The sequence below is a fragment of the Anopheles merus genome, chromosome 2R (genome assembly GCF_017562075.2).
Source record: "Anopheles merus strain MAF chromosome 2R, AmerM5.1, whole genome shotgun sequence".
Lineage (NCBI taxonomy): Eukaryota > Metazoa > Arthropoda > Insecta > Diptera > Culicidae > Anopheles > Anopheles merus.
In genome coordinates this window covers 2589019-2606128 of record NC_054082.1, presented here as the reverse complement: position 1 = coordinate 2606128, position 17110 = coordinate 2589019, and positions in this window count along the sequence as shown.

Here is a 17110-nt window from a genome sequence, read left to right as displayed (position 1 = left end):
GGAATGTGAAAAAAAGCTATTCACCGAACCCAATGCGTAGGCCGAGGAACAACGTGGCCCAATACGGTACGGCCAAACCGTTAAAGGACCTCGAACATTTGGACGGAGGGCATAATAAAAATGGTAACTAGTTTTTTGTTTTAGCATTCTCTCGGAATCTCGGAAAGCGACCAAACGGAGGAGGAAAAAGTTGGGTTAAAATAAAATTATATTGTTTTATTACATGATTGCGTGTTGTAGTTATTTTGTTTCTGAATCCGTTTGTGTGCCTTTTTTCTTTTGCTTCGCTTTTTTCAACTCAGAGCATAGAAATACCCATCGGCAGCCAGCGAAGCAGAGGAAGGTGGTGGAAAACAAACAATCAAAGGCCTGCTGGTAGATTCCTGCACGAGCGAAATACCTGCGACTGACCTGCGAACGAATTCTTAACCCACGCCACGCATGGAACTTCAGGGCAATGAGGGAAGGCTACGCAAATCGAGGAAAAAGGGTAAGTGAGTTAACTAATAAAACAAAAAGCACCACACATATATTTTTTCGGGACGCGCTAAAACAAACATTTTCATAGCCACCGCACGTGGGGAATATGGTTGCGGGCTTTCGGGGCTCGAAAGGGTGATGTAATTGCTCTAATGCGTGTGCTGTATGTTGGCAAGCACTTAGCATTTTAGGGGCCCGTTTACCTGCCAGTCGGGGGTGATTTGAAGTTCATAAAAATCCAATGCCAAAAAGTGACCGAATGTTTGTTTTTTTCATTTTTCGCTCTCGGTGACGAGTTAACGAATCCCGACACTAATGGGTGTTGAAGGTCGTGTAGAGAAACTGGAGGACACGATTGTGCTCGATCGATCGATCCATCGATCCTGAAGGCGCAAAAAAGCTGCTCGATGGTAAAACACCCGTTGGGCTCTTGCCGAGAGGGTTAATAAGGAAAGTCACACTTTTTGTTATGGGTTCTTTCTACAGATCATTTAAAAAGGTTATCGTTGTTGAAGAAACCGTCCCAGAAAAGAATGTGAAGCGCGAGGAAAGCAAAACTCATCAAACAGCAACGGGCAACAGCACAGAACGTTGAAATAAAAATAAAAATTAAATAAATCCAAACCCGATGCTTGGGATGTACGCGCACATACGGGGCTCGGGTTAATATAAAGATGAAATATGAATAAAATTATCATAAAAATTATGCTGATCGTGCTGATCGGCTGGGATTTGGGCTCGATCATCGGTGGTATCGGTGTCCATGCTTGATCGTGTGTGTGTGTGTGTGCTTGCGATGGTACGGACTGCCATTTAGCCGTTTATCGTCATCCGATGCGACTGTCGGACGGTTGAATTGGCCCGTGTCTGGTGGTTCGATTCTGATTAGGCAAATCTTCGACCTTTCCATGGTTCTACGAAAAATATGAAAAAAGCTGCTCGCGAAGAAATCGTTCTGGCTTTCATAATTTCCGAACCATCGGACATATTGAAACGATTCGGATGAGCCACGGTTGCACACGGTCCATGGCATAGCGTTTGATCTCGTCCATTTGGTTGAAATTTATGATCCTCCGGTGAGAGGACGCTGCTGGCTTCCCTGTACCGTCGGGATAAGGTTTGTCGCGCGGTGCTGAGGCTGTTTGTTGGTTTGTTGAATTGTTGTGAAGAATTTTAAACGATCACCCCCTGGAACTCGTAACGATCTGTTGCTTATGCGAGACGGTTTGTTTGAGCGGTCGTTTCGATGGTCGTGCTCCCTTGCCCGGGCCATCCAGCTGGCAGAAGAGTCGGCAAACACCACCACATCGGCTTGGCTCACCTTTTGGGATGCTTTTCTTCACTTGCTAAATGTCGCTAGTGGTCACCATAACGAATCGATTATTGCGCCGCTGATGATGATCCGCAAAAGGTCTCCATTCTTCGTGCAGAGTTCTTGCAATGGTGGAGAGCAGCGAAGATGCTGGGGCTGCAACCGTAGTCTGTTTGTTCGCCCTCCAGCCTAGCTCAGATTGTGAGCGTAAACGTGGAAGCGGAAGGTAGTGGGTCTTACAGTCACCCACCACGAGCGCACTCCTCCAGCGCTGGTCCAGTTTGATCCCAATTTATGGACTTCCGATGTGTGAGTGTTTGCCAGCGTCAAACGAGAAACGCCATAAAAGCGCTCAATTTTATAGCCATTTAAAGTGCCGTTGAATTGTTCGACCCGGGACAGAGGCATCCAATCACCCAATGCGCCACCCTCACACGGGCGCCTTTGTTCCCTGTGTTACGCGCGATCCCTGGGTCAAACATCGTTGTGTGCTTCCCTCGTGTTTCCCGCGCAAGCAAAAGGATCGTAAAATGTGTCGGAGAGTAGAACGGGGCTGCGGTGTGATCCGGTCCACCCCGTCGGTTTTCGGCACGCCCGGAACGAACCCGAAAGCAGTTTGAATTAACAGAGCGTGCTAATTTGTTGACAAATTTGTCCGGCCGCTACAAATTGAACAGCCATTATGTTGCGGGAGGGTGAGTCGAGATATTGGGTCACGTTTGTTGTTGTTGACGCTTCGAGTGGTAACTGCTTTGATGTGAAATAAAGTGGGCAATAAAAGTTTAATGGCATTGGATTTGCGCATTGGATGCTGGTTCCGATTTGGGTGCCTAAATGGCAATTAATTAGTTGCCACGAAACAATTGATCGCTGTACAATGTAATGCATACTTGAAGAAGCCTTTTTACAATGGAAAAAATCACATAAAACAATATGGATAGAACATTTAATCTTATTGTTACAACTAGCCCTGTAGGATGACTGGTACAAATGAGTACAAAGTACCGTATTAGATGTGATTTCTATGGAGCATTAAAGAAGGATCTGGAAGGTATTGCACAAAGTCCTTAATCCGTCCGGTAAAACCTTTCGTTTTACAATCGAGCCTAATAAATCAAGACGTCTCGGTGGAAGAGTTTCTATAAAAGGATTAGCTAAGGCGACGATCGGACGAAGCATGCGAAGGGGCTTTCGCTCTCGAATGAAGGACATCGTATATTGGCGTTTGATGATAGGATATTCACTCTCCGCCTAGAGCAATAGGCACTATCTATCTATCGTTCCGCTTCATATTCGTCACGGCGGCTTAACTTGTGCGGCTGATTGTGTGTTATTTTGGAAGCATTCTCTCTCCCTGACCACCTTCCAAATGGGCGACGGAAAGAGACAGCAGCGTTTGATGGAAATAGATCAGGATAGGATAAGAAGAGCCGGTATTCGGTACGGTATACTCCCCGGGAAGCGGCCCCATGCTAGGTTCGTAACAGGATTTGACCGAGCGTCCTGTGTGGAAAAAGGGTTAAAACAACAAATACGGCCATGCCAATATTTGTAAACTACCGTCACCGCCAGCTCGCCGGGCCTTTTGTCATTGTCGCAAGGATATGCCCTGGACAAGAAAGGATGCGTTTGTTTGTACCCTTGTACGTCGTATTGTGTAGGTGCGCCCATAAACAGATTAAGCGTTAATCCTTTCGTCTATTGTTGTGCTTACCTCAGATGCCTACCCTCGATTGACCGCCCTTAACCCTTTGACTTGTGCTGGTTGCAGCCATTAGGTGCAGAGCACGGGGAAGAAAGTCATCTTCTTCTACCTACCCGGACACGATGGAGTACGCCCACTGAAGACGCCCCCAGAAATTGGTCAACAAACTTGGGACCTACCTACGAGCTGCCTGTGTGTGTGTATGTGTGTCCGTTAGAATTTCGGGAGTATTTGACTTTTAAATTGCTGCCATCACTACCTTCGCCGGCCCTTAATTGCTATTGGGGTAGTTTCATAACTCGCCTCTATCCACGAAGAAGTTCAATCGTGAAAGGTTCAACAATCACAGCAGCCCACTCCGCATCCTTCGGTGTGTTGATCCCCCGTCGGCTACCCCGTTCTGCCCGTCGGCTTCCTAATGACTTCATTGAACTGGATCGGAGTGCGGAATCTGCGGAGGTTCTTCTGCGGGAGGGTAATGCGACACGTTAGTCCGTACCTATTCACACCTTCACGCGCATGCACTCATGCGGGCATGCTGTCGTGTACACTTGTGCATAGTTTCGCGAGGACTTGCCGAGTTGGTGTCCAAACGCTCCAGGGACGCATAATTGAATGCTTCCTTTCGAACTGGTTTATGGCACAGCTTATCACGGCACTAGACTGTGTGCTTATTTTGTGGCCTAAAGGTACCCCCTGGGCTAGGTTTAATGGTTTACCAAAGCCAACCATTGCTCCATTTACATGGAGGACGAAAGGAATACTAGTAGCGCATACGGGATAGCTTGCCTGAATGGTCACCATTTTGTAGTGGGGAAGTATTATTTACAAAGCTTGGCGCAACAAGGGGATCCTTCTCTCTTGGGAGAGAAGCTAACACAGCTGGTACTTCATATACATTTATTCAAAATAAAATGGCGTCCAGAATACACGAACAAATGGCTTGCCAGCACTGTGTTGCCGTGCTCTCTGGCTAATTTATTGGTAATTTTTCACTTATGAGTGTTGCCGTGCACCTGACCCCTTGTTCACTGTGGGTTTCCGCTTTTCGGACCATGGACAGTTGCTCGATTGGTTGGCAACCGTCCAGCTCTCTGTTTTGCTCACGCAGCGTCCTACCTTCGCGGTGTGTATATTTTATAATTTTACGAGCATTTTGGAACGGTTTTAACATTTTATCAAATATGTTTATTGCCGGTGTTGCTGCTGCTGCTGCTACTTTCGTGTCCGAAGTCTTATTTCTTTGGCCCCTCAGTTCCAGCGTGCCGTTTAGTTACCGCCCCAGTAACTAATGGACTTCGAACAGCAAAGGCACAGGGTGTCTTTAGCAGGTAAATAGATGAATTTCTGCCAGCCATCACTACCAGTTTCGATTGCGCGAGACACGCTCGCACCAACATTCCGCTGGCAAAATAATGTTTCGATAGCGCGACAAGAAATAATGATAATAATTGGCATCCTTTGTAATTATTAACATTGCAACGAGGTTCGCTAGGGTTTCGTTTTTGCAATGGCAATGGGTCTCCTCTTTCATGTGAGTATGCGTGTGTGTGTGTTTCTGAGGTTAGCCACAAAGCCTCAAGGCTTTCAGCGGTGCGCTTGGTGTATGAAAGAAGCACACATTCTGGCGGCACCCTTGTTGTAGTGAGCGCGGTTGAATATAAATATGTTTATTACAGCCGGACCCTAGTGTGGCCACTTTGTCCGTGGTGGCGCGACCGTGCGGTGAAAATGTGCGTATAAAAATATCATTTATTCATTCGCTTCGGTTGCAAGCGAATCAAAATATAATTAAAAATATATATTAATGGCCACCCCTATTTTTTACCAACCGCTTTGCACACGGCGGTCAACCCGCGCTCCCCAGTTGATGATCGGTTTTAATCCAATCTCGAGTTCGGGCTCGAATTTGCCTGCTTTGCTCGAATGCGGCTCACGCGGCTAAACTTCTCACTTGCGCACCGTCGTCGCAGGGGCGCATATTACGAAATGATTAAGCGGGCAGCAGTGCCTTTCGACAATCGGTGCAGCTCCGATCGCGAGAAAGACGCGTCTCTTGGCGCGCATTTGGGGCGGCTTTGGGGTGCGATTCCCTCCGCGCGCACTCGAGTGGGGATTTGAAAAGACCTTACCAGAAGGAACGAGTGAGAAAGTCGTAAAAAATACATATAACCGATGCTCCATGCGGTTTAATGGATGCGCGTTCCATAATTTCTGTGTAAACACGACACAAAAGCAGGGAATACAACAATCATCATTTCATCGTTTCTTTCTCTGTCTGTCTTGTTTGCATCTCGTCCCCCCATTTCTGCCCCTAGCTCTCATCTCACATAAGACGATTTTCGATTGTTTCTTAAGCCGATCGAGTGTGCGTGTGTGTGTGTCTCAAAAAAGGGGATGAAAAGCTGGCGCTAGTGAAGCAAGAATGCTTAAGTAGGCTATGATTTACCGTGCTCCCGTCCCGTGCTAGTGGTGGAAGATGCGACGCTGTTGACCGTCGCGGTTTCGTCTGAGAAAAGCTGACAGTTTTCGAATGAACTGAAACTGAATGGAAAAATAAAAGAATAATCAAATAAAATCACTGTCTCGATAAGACGTCCAAACAACGGCAACACAGCCGCAGATGATTAGAAATTAAATGGATTAGAAATGGACAAGATTGTTATCAGTTGATTATGGGCCGAGAACCATAAATTACGTGGACACTAGGCGCGCTTGTTAGATCGGCCCGGTGGCGTCTGTGGCGGCAAGCTTACACGAGCGTTCAATGGGAAATGGCACCCAGTCCGGGAATGATGGCATCGAGATCATCTTTCTAGTTTCGTTTCCTGTACGCTTGTGGCGCTCTGTTGTTTTGTGCGCTGGAAGCTTTGGATCGTAAATTGAACCAAATTTCGGCCAAGCGGCGGCAAACTGAACGGTATAGAATGTCGCATATACATATCGCGGGAATCGATATCCTGTCATAAGGGTGATGCTTTATGGGTGCATATTTGATATTTATTTCCATCCCTTTTTAGGAGAAGCTCAAGTTTCTTGCGAGTTGTTTTTGAAAAAGAACCAATTGATCATTTCATTAGTTTGTACGAAGCAAGAAGGTTTCCACTTGCTCAATCGTTCTGTATGATCGTTAGTAAGTAAATTAACGAATGTCGAATATCTGCTTCATGTAAAAGATAAAAATCGCCCAATCTTGCAGTGTTAAATGCAGTGTGAAAGCAAATATCTCGATTACTGTCAGTAACAACAGTCGACAGACAAGCTATAAATATTTACATAAGCTCAATGTCAATCAACGGCACATTTGCTGCTTCCTTTCAGCCACCTTTCTTCGTACAGGGTAGTAAAAATATAGAATGAACGAGCAAAAGGGAACAAAACATGGCACAAATGAAGCCTGTGAATATTGTACACCGTGTTGTATGATTTGCCAGTATCCCAATGAATGTGGAACTTTCGTTGACGTTGAAAGTAGACAGAAAGAATCCATTCCAAAGCTACGAGACCAATGTCTGACAGATCGGCAAGCAGAATCACAGTTCGTAAGCTGAACCTTACGATGGGTCATAAAGCAATAAAGTGTTTGAAAATGAGCAAATGTGCTTTTCCTGCGTCGTTCGAAACCGTTTCTGTACCTCGCCGATGCACGAATACACAGTGACCTGTTCTGCCAGCCCAGTACAATCACCCATAAAACGATTGACTTCGGGATTAACTTTTCCGATAAAAATGTTCAAGCCTCCAAAGTCCTGGTTCCCTTCGCCGGTGGTGGGATGAGCCGAACCCATAGGCAAGCCCATGGGAGTCGAAAATATTGACTTTTGGGAGGAAAAGCGCGTCATAAAGCTCTCATTTAATAGATTTACGATGGGTTCCGGAACGGGCAGCGAAAGCAAACATGTTACCCGAAGGAAGCGACAAAGAAAATGGCAAGGGCTTACTGGGTGGATAAAGATTCTTATCCTGCAAAACGCCCCTCGAGCGTTTTTGTGTGTTTTTGCTTTGTTTCAACAAGGATGGAAAGCTGTCAACATTCACCTTGAGCCGTGATTGACTAGCTATTGCTAGGCGAGGAAAATTAAAACAAGGAAAACTTATATCTGAGGGTGATAAAGTCGCATCAAGATATTGCATAGCTGTGGGTAAGGATATTGTGATGTTATTTTATATACGCTCCGGAGATGCAATCAGCATACCCAACAGCCCAACAACGTATCTTACCCCAGTACACTCAGCAGCCATATTTTGTTGGGAATGGGGCAATCGTTACGTGGTTCAACGTATGACCGGAAGGAAAACACAATTTTCCTACTAGGAAAAAGCACACACACACATACATCCAAACCCTGCTCGTTATGGTCATCCCGTGGCGCCCTCAGCTGCCCTTTTGACTGCAGACATTTCCGAAGTGCCCCACGGCTAGCTTCCCGCTTCCCTCCCGGACGGATGTTGGAGAAAGTTAATAAAATAATCCCCGGGGAAGCCGCGGCGGGTTCAACTGACCACATCAAACGAGACATGTTTATGGTCGGCAGCGGCCATGCTCCCAGGCCATCCCTTTTCGTACCGCGATCGGGAGACAATTGAGCGAACAAAGCAGGGCTCCTTTCCGTCCGCAGCCTGAATGCGGTTGATAGTTTTAATTACCTTTCACTGGTATCTCCAATAGAATCTTTCCACCCAGGCGCTAGTCCAACCGAGAGCTAGTCAGGCGGGGAATACTTCCGAGCCGCGGGCGAGGGGATTTAATGGCTTAGTCACACGGGCACACAACCGGCCAGCGTGTGGAACGGCTTGCAGTTACGGACGATAAACGCTATCGGCGTGGAAGGAGGGAACAAACCACTAAATGACCGTAACATCTTCCCAACACTGGACAACTTGAGACTTTTGCTTGAGACTTTCTTCGAGAGCGAGAGAGCGGGAGAGAAAAGCGTCCACAAACTAGCAGCGGGGATGAAACTTTATTATTGATGAGTTACGGCCATAAAAACGGCGGGATGTCTTTGTTTTCCCCCAGCGGCCCGACAATAGGATGCGCCATTGTATTGGGTGCAATTTTTATGATGCACAAAATTGATACAGCAATGGCGATGGTGTAGTTGTCTTGAAGAAAACAGTTTCGTCCAGCAGATCGTTCAAGAGAAATGAGTTCATCTCTGGGCTTTATTAGATATTGCGAGGGAAATTACGAGCCTTGCTAGGCCTCTTAATATCAAGTGTGTTATAATCTCTCTTTTCCTCCAAGACTCCAAGCCTCCGAGATGACTGCAAGTCATCAACAGAGGGCAGTTTATGAAATGCAAACGTGTACTGTACTGGAAGAGATCTAGAGTTGAAGATTTTGCAAAATACTCTATCCGTTGCTGCGATCAAAACACAGAAGCTCACTGAACCCAAACTGTTTCGATGCCAAAGATAGAACTGGTGTACCGTTAGCAAAGCAATGTAGCCAAGCCAGCACGAACGAACCCGGCAAAGGGAAGACAAACTGCTCACTACCGCCGAGCTATCAATCGATAACCAGTATCTTAATGTCTGCTCGCCCCAAAGAAATCGATCGCGTCTCGGTGATTGATGGTATCGAACTCACCGGCGCTCCCTTTCGCGTGGAGTTGATCTACGGCTCGAGCTCAGTTTTGCCACCGGACCATTCCCGGCTTGATTGGCCCGGGGAGTCATCTCACGACCGCTGAGATCGCGATCTCCATCGCCAGGCCTCATCAGTGGGTTCGCGAGGGTCTCCGTGAAGCGATCGAATAATCGACAGCTCTCCGGGTTCGGTTCGGAGAATCGGTTTGCCCACGATAGTTTGATGTTGATGATGGCGGTAGTGTGGCAGGCAAATACCGGCAGCTAGACGGTATTGAAACAGCACCCAACCAGCAGCCCCGGTACCGTACCGTAATAAAGTTGGGCCGCTTCGGTGCGCCCCGGGTGAATGGCGAAGAATGGAAATTAGATGGCAAAGGGATCTACCCCCGGGTGTGCGATCTTCTTGAGCATCATCTGTTGGAGATTAATAGCAATCAGCGTGGAAAGCAATTTCTCATCATTTACCTCCGCGTGCGCGCTACGCTTCCCCCGGTGGTGAGTCCCGTGTGTCTCTTGGCAAATGCGGCCGTCCGTTTATTTCCCTGGCCTATGCTTCTGGTTGTTTGGGCTCCCCGCGTAAGGGCTAGGCGCTTGGTAGCAAAATTAGTTTCCCATCCATCACATATCAATCCATCGTACCCTTTCCCTCCCTGCGTCCGTTCCCCATCAGGCTATCGATCGAGGATTCCTGATCTATGATAAATTGGTATCGATCACATCTCGAAATGACGCGAACGCTAGACGACGGGATCGGTGAGATCGCGCACACCGGAGTCCACATTCCACAATTCCATCGAAAATAGTTAGTTGCCGTTCTGGCGCAGCTCGCAAGGCGCAGTGATGGAAATTTATTGCCCTATTCCTTGTAGGACCCAAACGGGGTCCTTTTTGAGAGTCGTGTGAGACTTAGCATAGCGTAGCTGCGTTTGAGGTGCTGGCTGCTAGGGTGAGTAATAGTGAACTGTCGTAATGTAGCCGATTGATAAATTAATCCTTTCGCCGAAGGGAGCGCTTCGCAGGGACGGAAAGTTTGTGCACGATTAGGGCAAAGGCGATCGTCACGCTGAGGGTGGTTCGCGTCTGGGTGGGTGAAAGCTCGGTCCGGGAATGAATTTTGTAGCCAAACAAAGTTCAGAAGCAGTTTAATTTACCTCCGACGCGGTTAAGCTGATCACGATCGACGAGCTGCTGCTGCTTAAAATCCGTAAATGAAGGCGAAATAGGCAATTTGTAATTCGTGGAGGTTGGATGGCAGGAATCTCAAAGTATTGCGTGTTGGAATTTCAAACAGGGTAGAGCTTATTTGGGAAGATAAATGCAATTGTAGGTAAAAAAGGTTTCAAAACATTTAAGATGTAGATGCACTGTTCTGCAGGCAGAATGGTATTCATTTGTTTTGGCGGTTCATTTTGCGAGAGGCCAGACAGGCGACTGCAGAAGGCAAAAAGCAAACTTCAAACGGGAATGAAAGTTTCTTCCAATGCTACAAAGTCGAAATCGGATTTAAAGTTATTGATTTTGATCATGAACCTTTGGCAAAATAAATAACAAACCGCATTCAACATGGAAGGATCTGTGGTGAGGCTTTTTTATTGTTGGTTTGCGATCGAGCCAAGGGAAAGCGATGGGGAATCGAACGCACGATAAAGGCTGCCATAGGTTCGTGGGATGCGTGGAAGCCGAACGCAGCCAAGTTATGAGCTCCAGTCAGAAATGGTAATTAATTATCGTTTTAATGTAAAATCATTTATATCATTTTGTTTATTTGTTTTCTCGTCCCACGAACCCGGGCTGTGGGGGTAGGATGGGCTGAAGACGATCGCAGGGGAGGATCAGCAGGAAGCTTCGGAAGCATTTCAGTGGAGAATGGAAGCAAAAGCTCACTGAGACAAACGAATATCGAGGGATAGCGCTTCAGAGCATTTCACTGATTCAACAAACAATTTATCAAAACATGCGCCACAAAATTGTTTCCTCACCCCCAAAGTGCTCCATCCGGGGCGCTCCCCAACCCAATCCCGTCGGTGGCTTCATTAAGAGTGGGATGAGTGTCAACGGAACCAAAGAAGGCTGCACAGGCAGGTTCTGTCGCTACCTAGTGGGTTCCTGTTGGTTCGTGCGCTTCGTGCTGCTTCGTTCGATGTGGAGCGCTCCTTGGAAAAACCGTCGAGTTCCAAAAGGAGCAATCTCGGACGAGCCCACATCGTTATCGAAAAAATGCTTCCCACCTTCCACCTGGCCCGTCCCGTTCGCCCTTCCCACCCGGCCGAAGGCTCATGATCATTAGCTGCCGAGCAACGGGAGCACCAACCCGGGCCTGCAGGAATGCACCAACAATACCCGTGGCGCATGGGTCCGCGCAGCGCTCGCACAAAAAGACGCAACCGATATGGCAGGGCACACGGTACGCGAATGCGCTCGAAAGATAATTGATTTCGTTCCCATAATGCCCTTGCCCAAGCCACCGTTCCACCTACACGCCTGAACCTTCTGCCCGGGCTGACCTCCGCTCGGACCGGGAGCAGTTCCAGGAGTTCCAGGACCCCTGGGCGGGCGCAAAAAAGGGGCAAAAATTGATTAGACAGCCGATGGGAAGCCTGGGAACGTGGACGTACCGTCGTAAGCCGTGTTGTGGTGTTATGACGTGGCCGTTGTCCTGCGCAACCCCCGGGGGTGGAAGCGATTCGATGCCGCAGCGCACATACCCCGTTGCAAACCAAGAGCCCCGAGAACAAGTGAACCAAAATCGTAAAGTATCCGCGTATACATATCCCCTTTATGGATAGTGAGTCGTGCATACCGGTAGCAGGACGCCCCCGGGACGTCCCGACACTGGGCCACTGGGCGAACATTGGCTCCATTTTCTTTTGCCATCAATTTTCTTTGCCATCCTTTGACCCTTTGGCTGACACGGGGCGGTGGGCTCCCGTGGAAAGCGGCTCTGCGATCGATCAGCCCTAGATCGGTTTCAACTACTGTGCGACGCAATGGTTGGATCAAAACGCTGCTGGAATCTATGTTTTTTGCACGTCGTTTTTTTCGCTGTTGTTGTTGCTTCATTCGCTGTCCTGCTGCGGGCACGACGTTACCGCCCGTACCGGGGGCCCTTCGATGCTGTGTGTGTGTGTACGTGCGAATGGACTACCAGGCTAATCGATCAGTGGGGGTGGGTGAATGGGAAAACGCTACCGCAAAAGTGCTTCTTGTGAGAGTTGCCGTTTCACTTGGATGTCGTCTACTATGGGTTCGGTGGGGGGATGGGAGAGAAGATGCAAAACATGGCATGCCCAGAGGATGTGGTTTGTAGAAAGTGTCTGAGCTGTCGGTAATGGAATGATGGGGCCGTCGAACGGACTACGAACGGGAAATGTGTCTGCCGTTGCGAAGGTGGAGGGAAAAGTGCTTTTAATGGTATTGCAGAAAGAGCAGGAAGCTTTTTTATTGATATGTTTTTTTTTTCCTGTGATGTAGACGCTGAAAGTGATACTTACGGATATTTGCTGTTGTAGATCGGAGTGTTATGTGCTGTACAGTTGGAGAAACGTTTCTATTTAGCTAACGACGTACGTACACCATTGTACGAGCTTCTCAGAATCGTGTGTCTTTACACACGAGCGTTATGAAAAGTGTGGCAGTCGTTTGGAAAAATAGGTTAACGATCCTGGAATCAATATTAATCGTTCCATGAAATTATCATAACTAAATGGAAGTATGTTCCTTCCGGCGGCCATTGTAGTTTCTGTTTTGACAGAACTGCGCTCTACGCAGCAAGCAGTAAAATGACCATTTGCCGAACAACGGCGGAGAAAATGGCCATTGTTAATTCGACGAACCGGGCACACATTAACATTCCCCCAACTCATAAACCCAAATTAATCAACATCTACGACCTTCGTGCCCTTTATTTCCGCGCCCAGGCAGCCCAAGGTCCCAGGGAGCGCGTTTGATAAGAGAGGGTGGAAAAGCAGCACACTCAAAATAATGATCCACTTTACCATCTGATGGGTACAGGGAAAACGCACGGAAAACACCGCTGGGTGAAGGTTTGTTCCATTACGATCTCCGCGATAATGGGAACCCCTTTCTTCTCCCCTCCCGCTCTTTTGCTGCCAAGACAATAAAATCCGTATTCCAAGAAATAAGCTAATTAATCATCTACCTCTGAAACAAGACGGATGGATACAAAAAAACACACACACACACAAACCATACGCATCAACTCCCCGAAGTGTGGTTTGAAGCGAAACAAAGTGTTTTGGGTGAAATGTCTGTTACTTGCTTTTGTTGCGCAAAGCGAGCGAGTTGTACACAATTTAGTGGTTTTTGTTGAGTAATTACGATGAGCTGGGAACTGGGAGTGCGAAGCAGGAAATGCTAATTGATTCAGTTAACGCACCAACACCCAAAATGGTGCCGTTTTCCCCCGGCGAGCGAGAACAATTTTTGTGCTGTGGCCCTGTTTTCCGCGTGGAAACCGTTTTTGTGGACGATGCGTAAATGATGATTGGATGGAAATGGAACGTGTATGGCCTTAAGCGACTGTTAGATACATTTCGTTAGACTGCTGAACTACAAGTCTTTGCTACATTGGAGGTAAATTTGTGTGAAATGATGTGCGGAACAGGTTTTTTTTTTAATATTTCCAATCAACCAATTGATAAGGTCTTAGACGCACACAACCGTTTAAGATACATATCCCATCACCGTTTGCATCACCGTTCTCGTCATGCTCCTCCTGGCATGGGCGTTTGCTGCCGGTGGTGCGGAAACCACCGAGTGATAATTACATCGATACGCACCCGCCTTCATTTAACGCCAACACCGCATGGGAACTGTCGCGCGCAGGACGACAGGACGACCGACGGGATGTCACGCTGTTGGCGCGCTGTGTCGGTCGGTCCGGGAGTGCAGTTGAGACCTCGGGCGGAAAGAAACTCCAAAAACCACACAAGACCCCGCGAGACGCGAGAAGGCAAAAACTAAAAAAACCGCGCCCACTGGTTTGTGCTGCTCGCCGCCGGCTTCGAGGGTGCGTGCGCGTGTTTCGGTCCCGCGGGTGTTGGTTGGTTGCCGCGCGTTACTTCCCCATGTTTTGTTCCCCTCCACCCTGCTCCCCACCTCGGCCACGCTTTCCGTGTACGGGGTGCTTAGTTGGTGTTGGAATAACACTTTCCTTCCTTTGCCTACTGAGAGGGAGGAGAGTTCGGGCTGCGTGGCTGCTGCGTGGAAAAACAGGTTCGCATCGTGCGCGAGCAGGACAACAGCAACACGCGCTAGGGGTGGTGCGGTTTTGCCCCTGAAGGGACAACGCGTGGAAGGCAGTGAGGGCGGGAAGTGCGGGCGTAGGGAACAACAACATTAATTTCCCAGCGAAACCTGCTGCGTAAACAAGCAAGCAAGCAACCCCAGGCGACGCGTGCGCATCATCAGCATTCCCGCTTATTCGTTGCGCTACGTGTGTGTGTGTGTGTGGGAAGGATGCAGGATGAGCCGGACGCGATGGGTGTGCGTGTACGAGAGAGAGAGAGTGAGAAGCAACGAAAATAAAAACCAGTTTCTCATCTCGCGTAGAACGACGCTTTTGGTTGTGTTTTGTTGTGCTTCGTTCCGTTCCGCGTGTTCTCCTCCGCGCTGTTTCTTGTTCCACGCAATGTTCTACCACGACGCTTGGGAAAGCAGAATGCACAAAACCACAACAACTGGGTAGGGAAATACATTTTCTCAGCCCCGCAGCTTGTAGGAGGATGTAGGTTTTGTTTGGTAACACTGCATGGGAAGATTAAAACAATACGCACACACACCCCACATGCCCAAGGCGATGTGACACAAATGTTCCACCGACAGGTTACAGGTTTGGCTTTCAATTACCGAGATGGATGTGTCCCAATCGATGAGAGAAATGGAGGAGCTTCACAGCGATCGATGACTTGTCAGAAAGGGGTTGAAAAGACAAACAATCGGGTTACAGCGTTGTGGGTGAGATTTTCCTTTGTTTTAGAATGTCAGGGAGTTCGGGGAGGAACATTGGAAGGATTTTAACACCAACTGTGGAGTTTTGTTTTGTTGTTTTTAGGCTTACTTTGGTAAACAACTGAATAATGCAATTGTACTTATAATGAAACAAATTGAAGGATCGATAGGTTCGATTACCTTTTGGACGTACATCCGTAGTAACGACTGACTGTTCGGCTCGGTGTTTGGGTAACAAGCACCACTACGTTGCCGATATTAGAGATGGAAAATCTTTCAGAAAGGAGTCTTTTGTGCAGAACCACGACAAGACAAATATTTACCAAGATTTTTGCTGAGACAGGAATAGAGTTTGTGCTTAGTCTCAGAGGCTCTGGGGCTGAGATAACTTTAAGACTAAGATGATCATGAACTAAGTTAGAAAATTGTCATCAGGGCATTACACTGTGATCTTCTTATTTTCACAACCCAGTTGTATTCTACATAGCTTTGTAATGGAGTCAAATCAGATAGTTCCTTGAAGTTAAAGTTATTTAAAGAATGGAACACAGATGCATCATAGAATTATAAGTTGCATTTTATACTCGGTCTCCAAAAACTAATTCCAGAGTGACTGTGACTGCTCAATTCGCTACCCCTTCGGTGTGCATAAAATCTCCAACCTAATAGACGTTGATACAAATTATGCCAACAAAGAGAGAGAGGGGGGTGCATTGCCGCAAACAGTGCACCCACCGGGGCAATTCTTCTTTCGAACCAATAAGACCACCTTCCGATGCTGCGTAATGATATGTTGAGCTTCTGTGCTGACCACTCGCCAGTGCATCCATTTAACGTTGCATTCCACGGCCCTCGGGGAAGCCACACCACGCGCAAAGAAGCATAACGAGGAGGAAAACTAATTTCCCCCGCCCTCTAGAAGCACCTTTCCACCCCACCTTACCGGGATTGCGCGTATTGTTCAAAACGAATTCGCCCAATGAAACAAATGGTTTCCATTTGACCCGTTAATGGACATTATAAATTCGGCAGTGCGCATCGAAATCGCTCCAATAAATCAGCGAGGCTCAGTGCGGACAACGAGCAAGCGCGAGCGAAAGAGTGACCGTGGGTGTGGGTGGTTGGGGTAAAGGAGTCGTAAAATTAAAACAAAACACAGCAACGCAAAAATTGCACCCCAAGGGGTATCTAAAGACGATTGTGAGATTTAAGAACCTGTGAGCGAAATAAAACAAAGAACGATTAAAAAACTGCCAGTAACATACAAAAAAAAAAACCCCGAACGATCATAATTTTAATGTAGCTTGTTGTTGTGTGTACAGCTTCGGTTCTGTTGCTACGTCGAATTAACCTTCCACAAAAAATATGAAAAAAACCTAAAAAGATGAAGGCAAAAATACAAATTCCACCAATTCATCACCTTCTCGAGCTTGGACGATCGTACGGCTTGTACTGCGGAAGGAAGTAAGGAAGAGGCATGGCATACCGAACATTAACAACAATCACTGCCGTAGCCCACTTGTGTGTGTGTGTACTTGGGCTGGGTTTACAAGCCTCCCGAGAGCTCCAGAACGGAACCGTGTACGAAATGTTGGTAAGAGAGCATGGAAAGCACCCGTGTAAGTTGTTCTTCGTTTGGAAAAGAAGCAAGCCTTTTTTCCGTGGTGAGCGCACACAAACCTGCGAAACCGATGTAAAAATATGTAAATTGAATTATATGTTAATTTATGTGTTGTACAACGGTGTGGACCGTCGAGGGCATGTTTCGAGTGAGCTGGAGGGCGGCAGAACAGGGAAAACGTGGGTGGATCTGGTAGCAATTGATTGGCCGTGGGTGCGAATGGCAGAAAGTGGTAGCCGAATGGTGTTGTTGTTTGGCTGGCTGGGGGTCGTCCGTTGTTTTGGGGCAGTGGATGAAGAATGAGCTTGCTGGTCGTTTTTGACGAAACGTCAACTTGGGTTTTGTTGAAAACTGAACATTCATATGGCGACAGCAGATGGTACAGCAGAGGCCCCAAATGTTGTCAGCGCGTTGTTTTTACTGAATA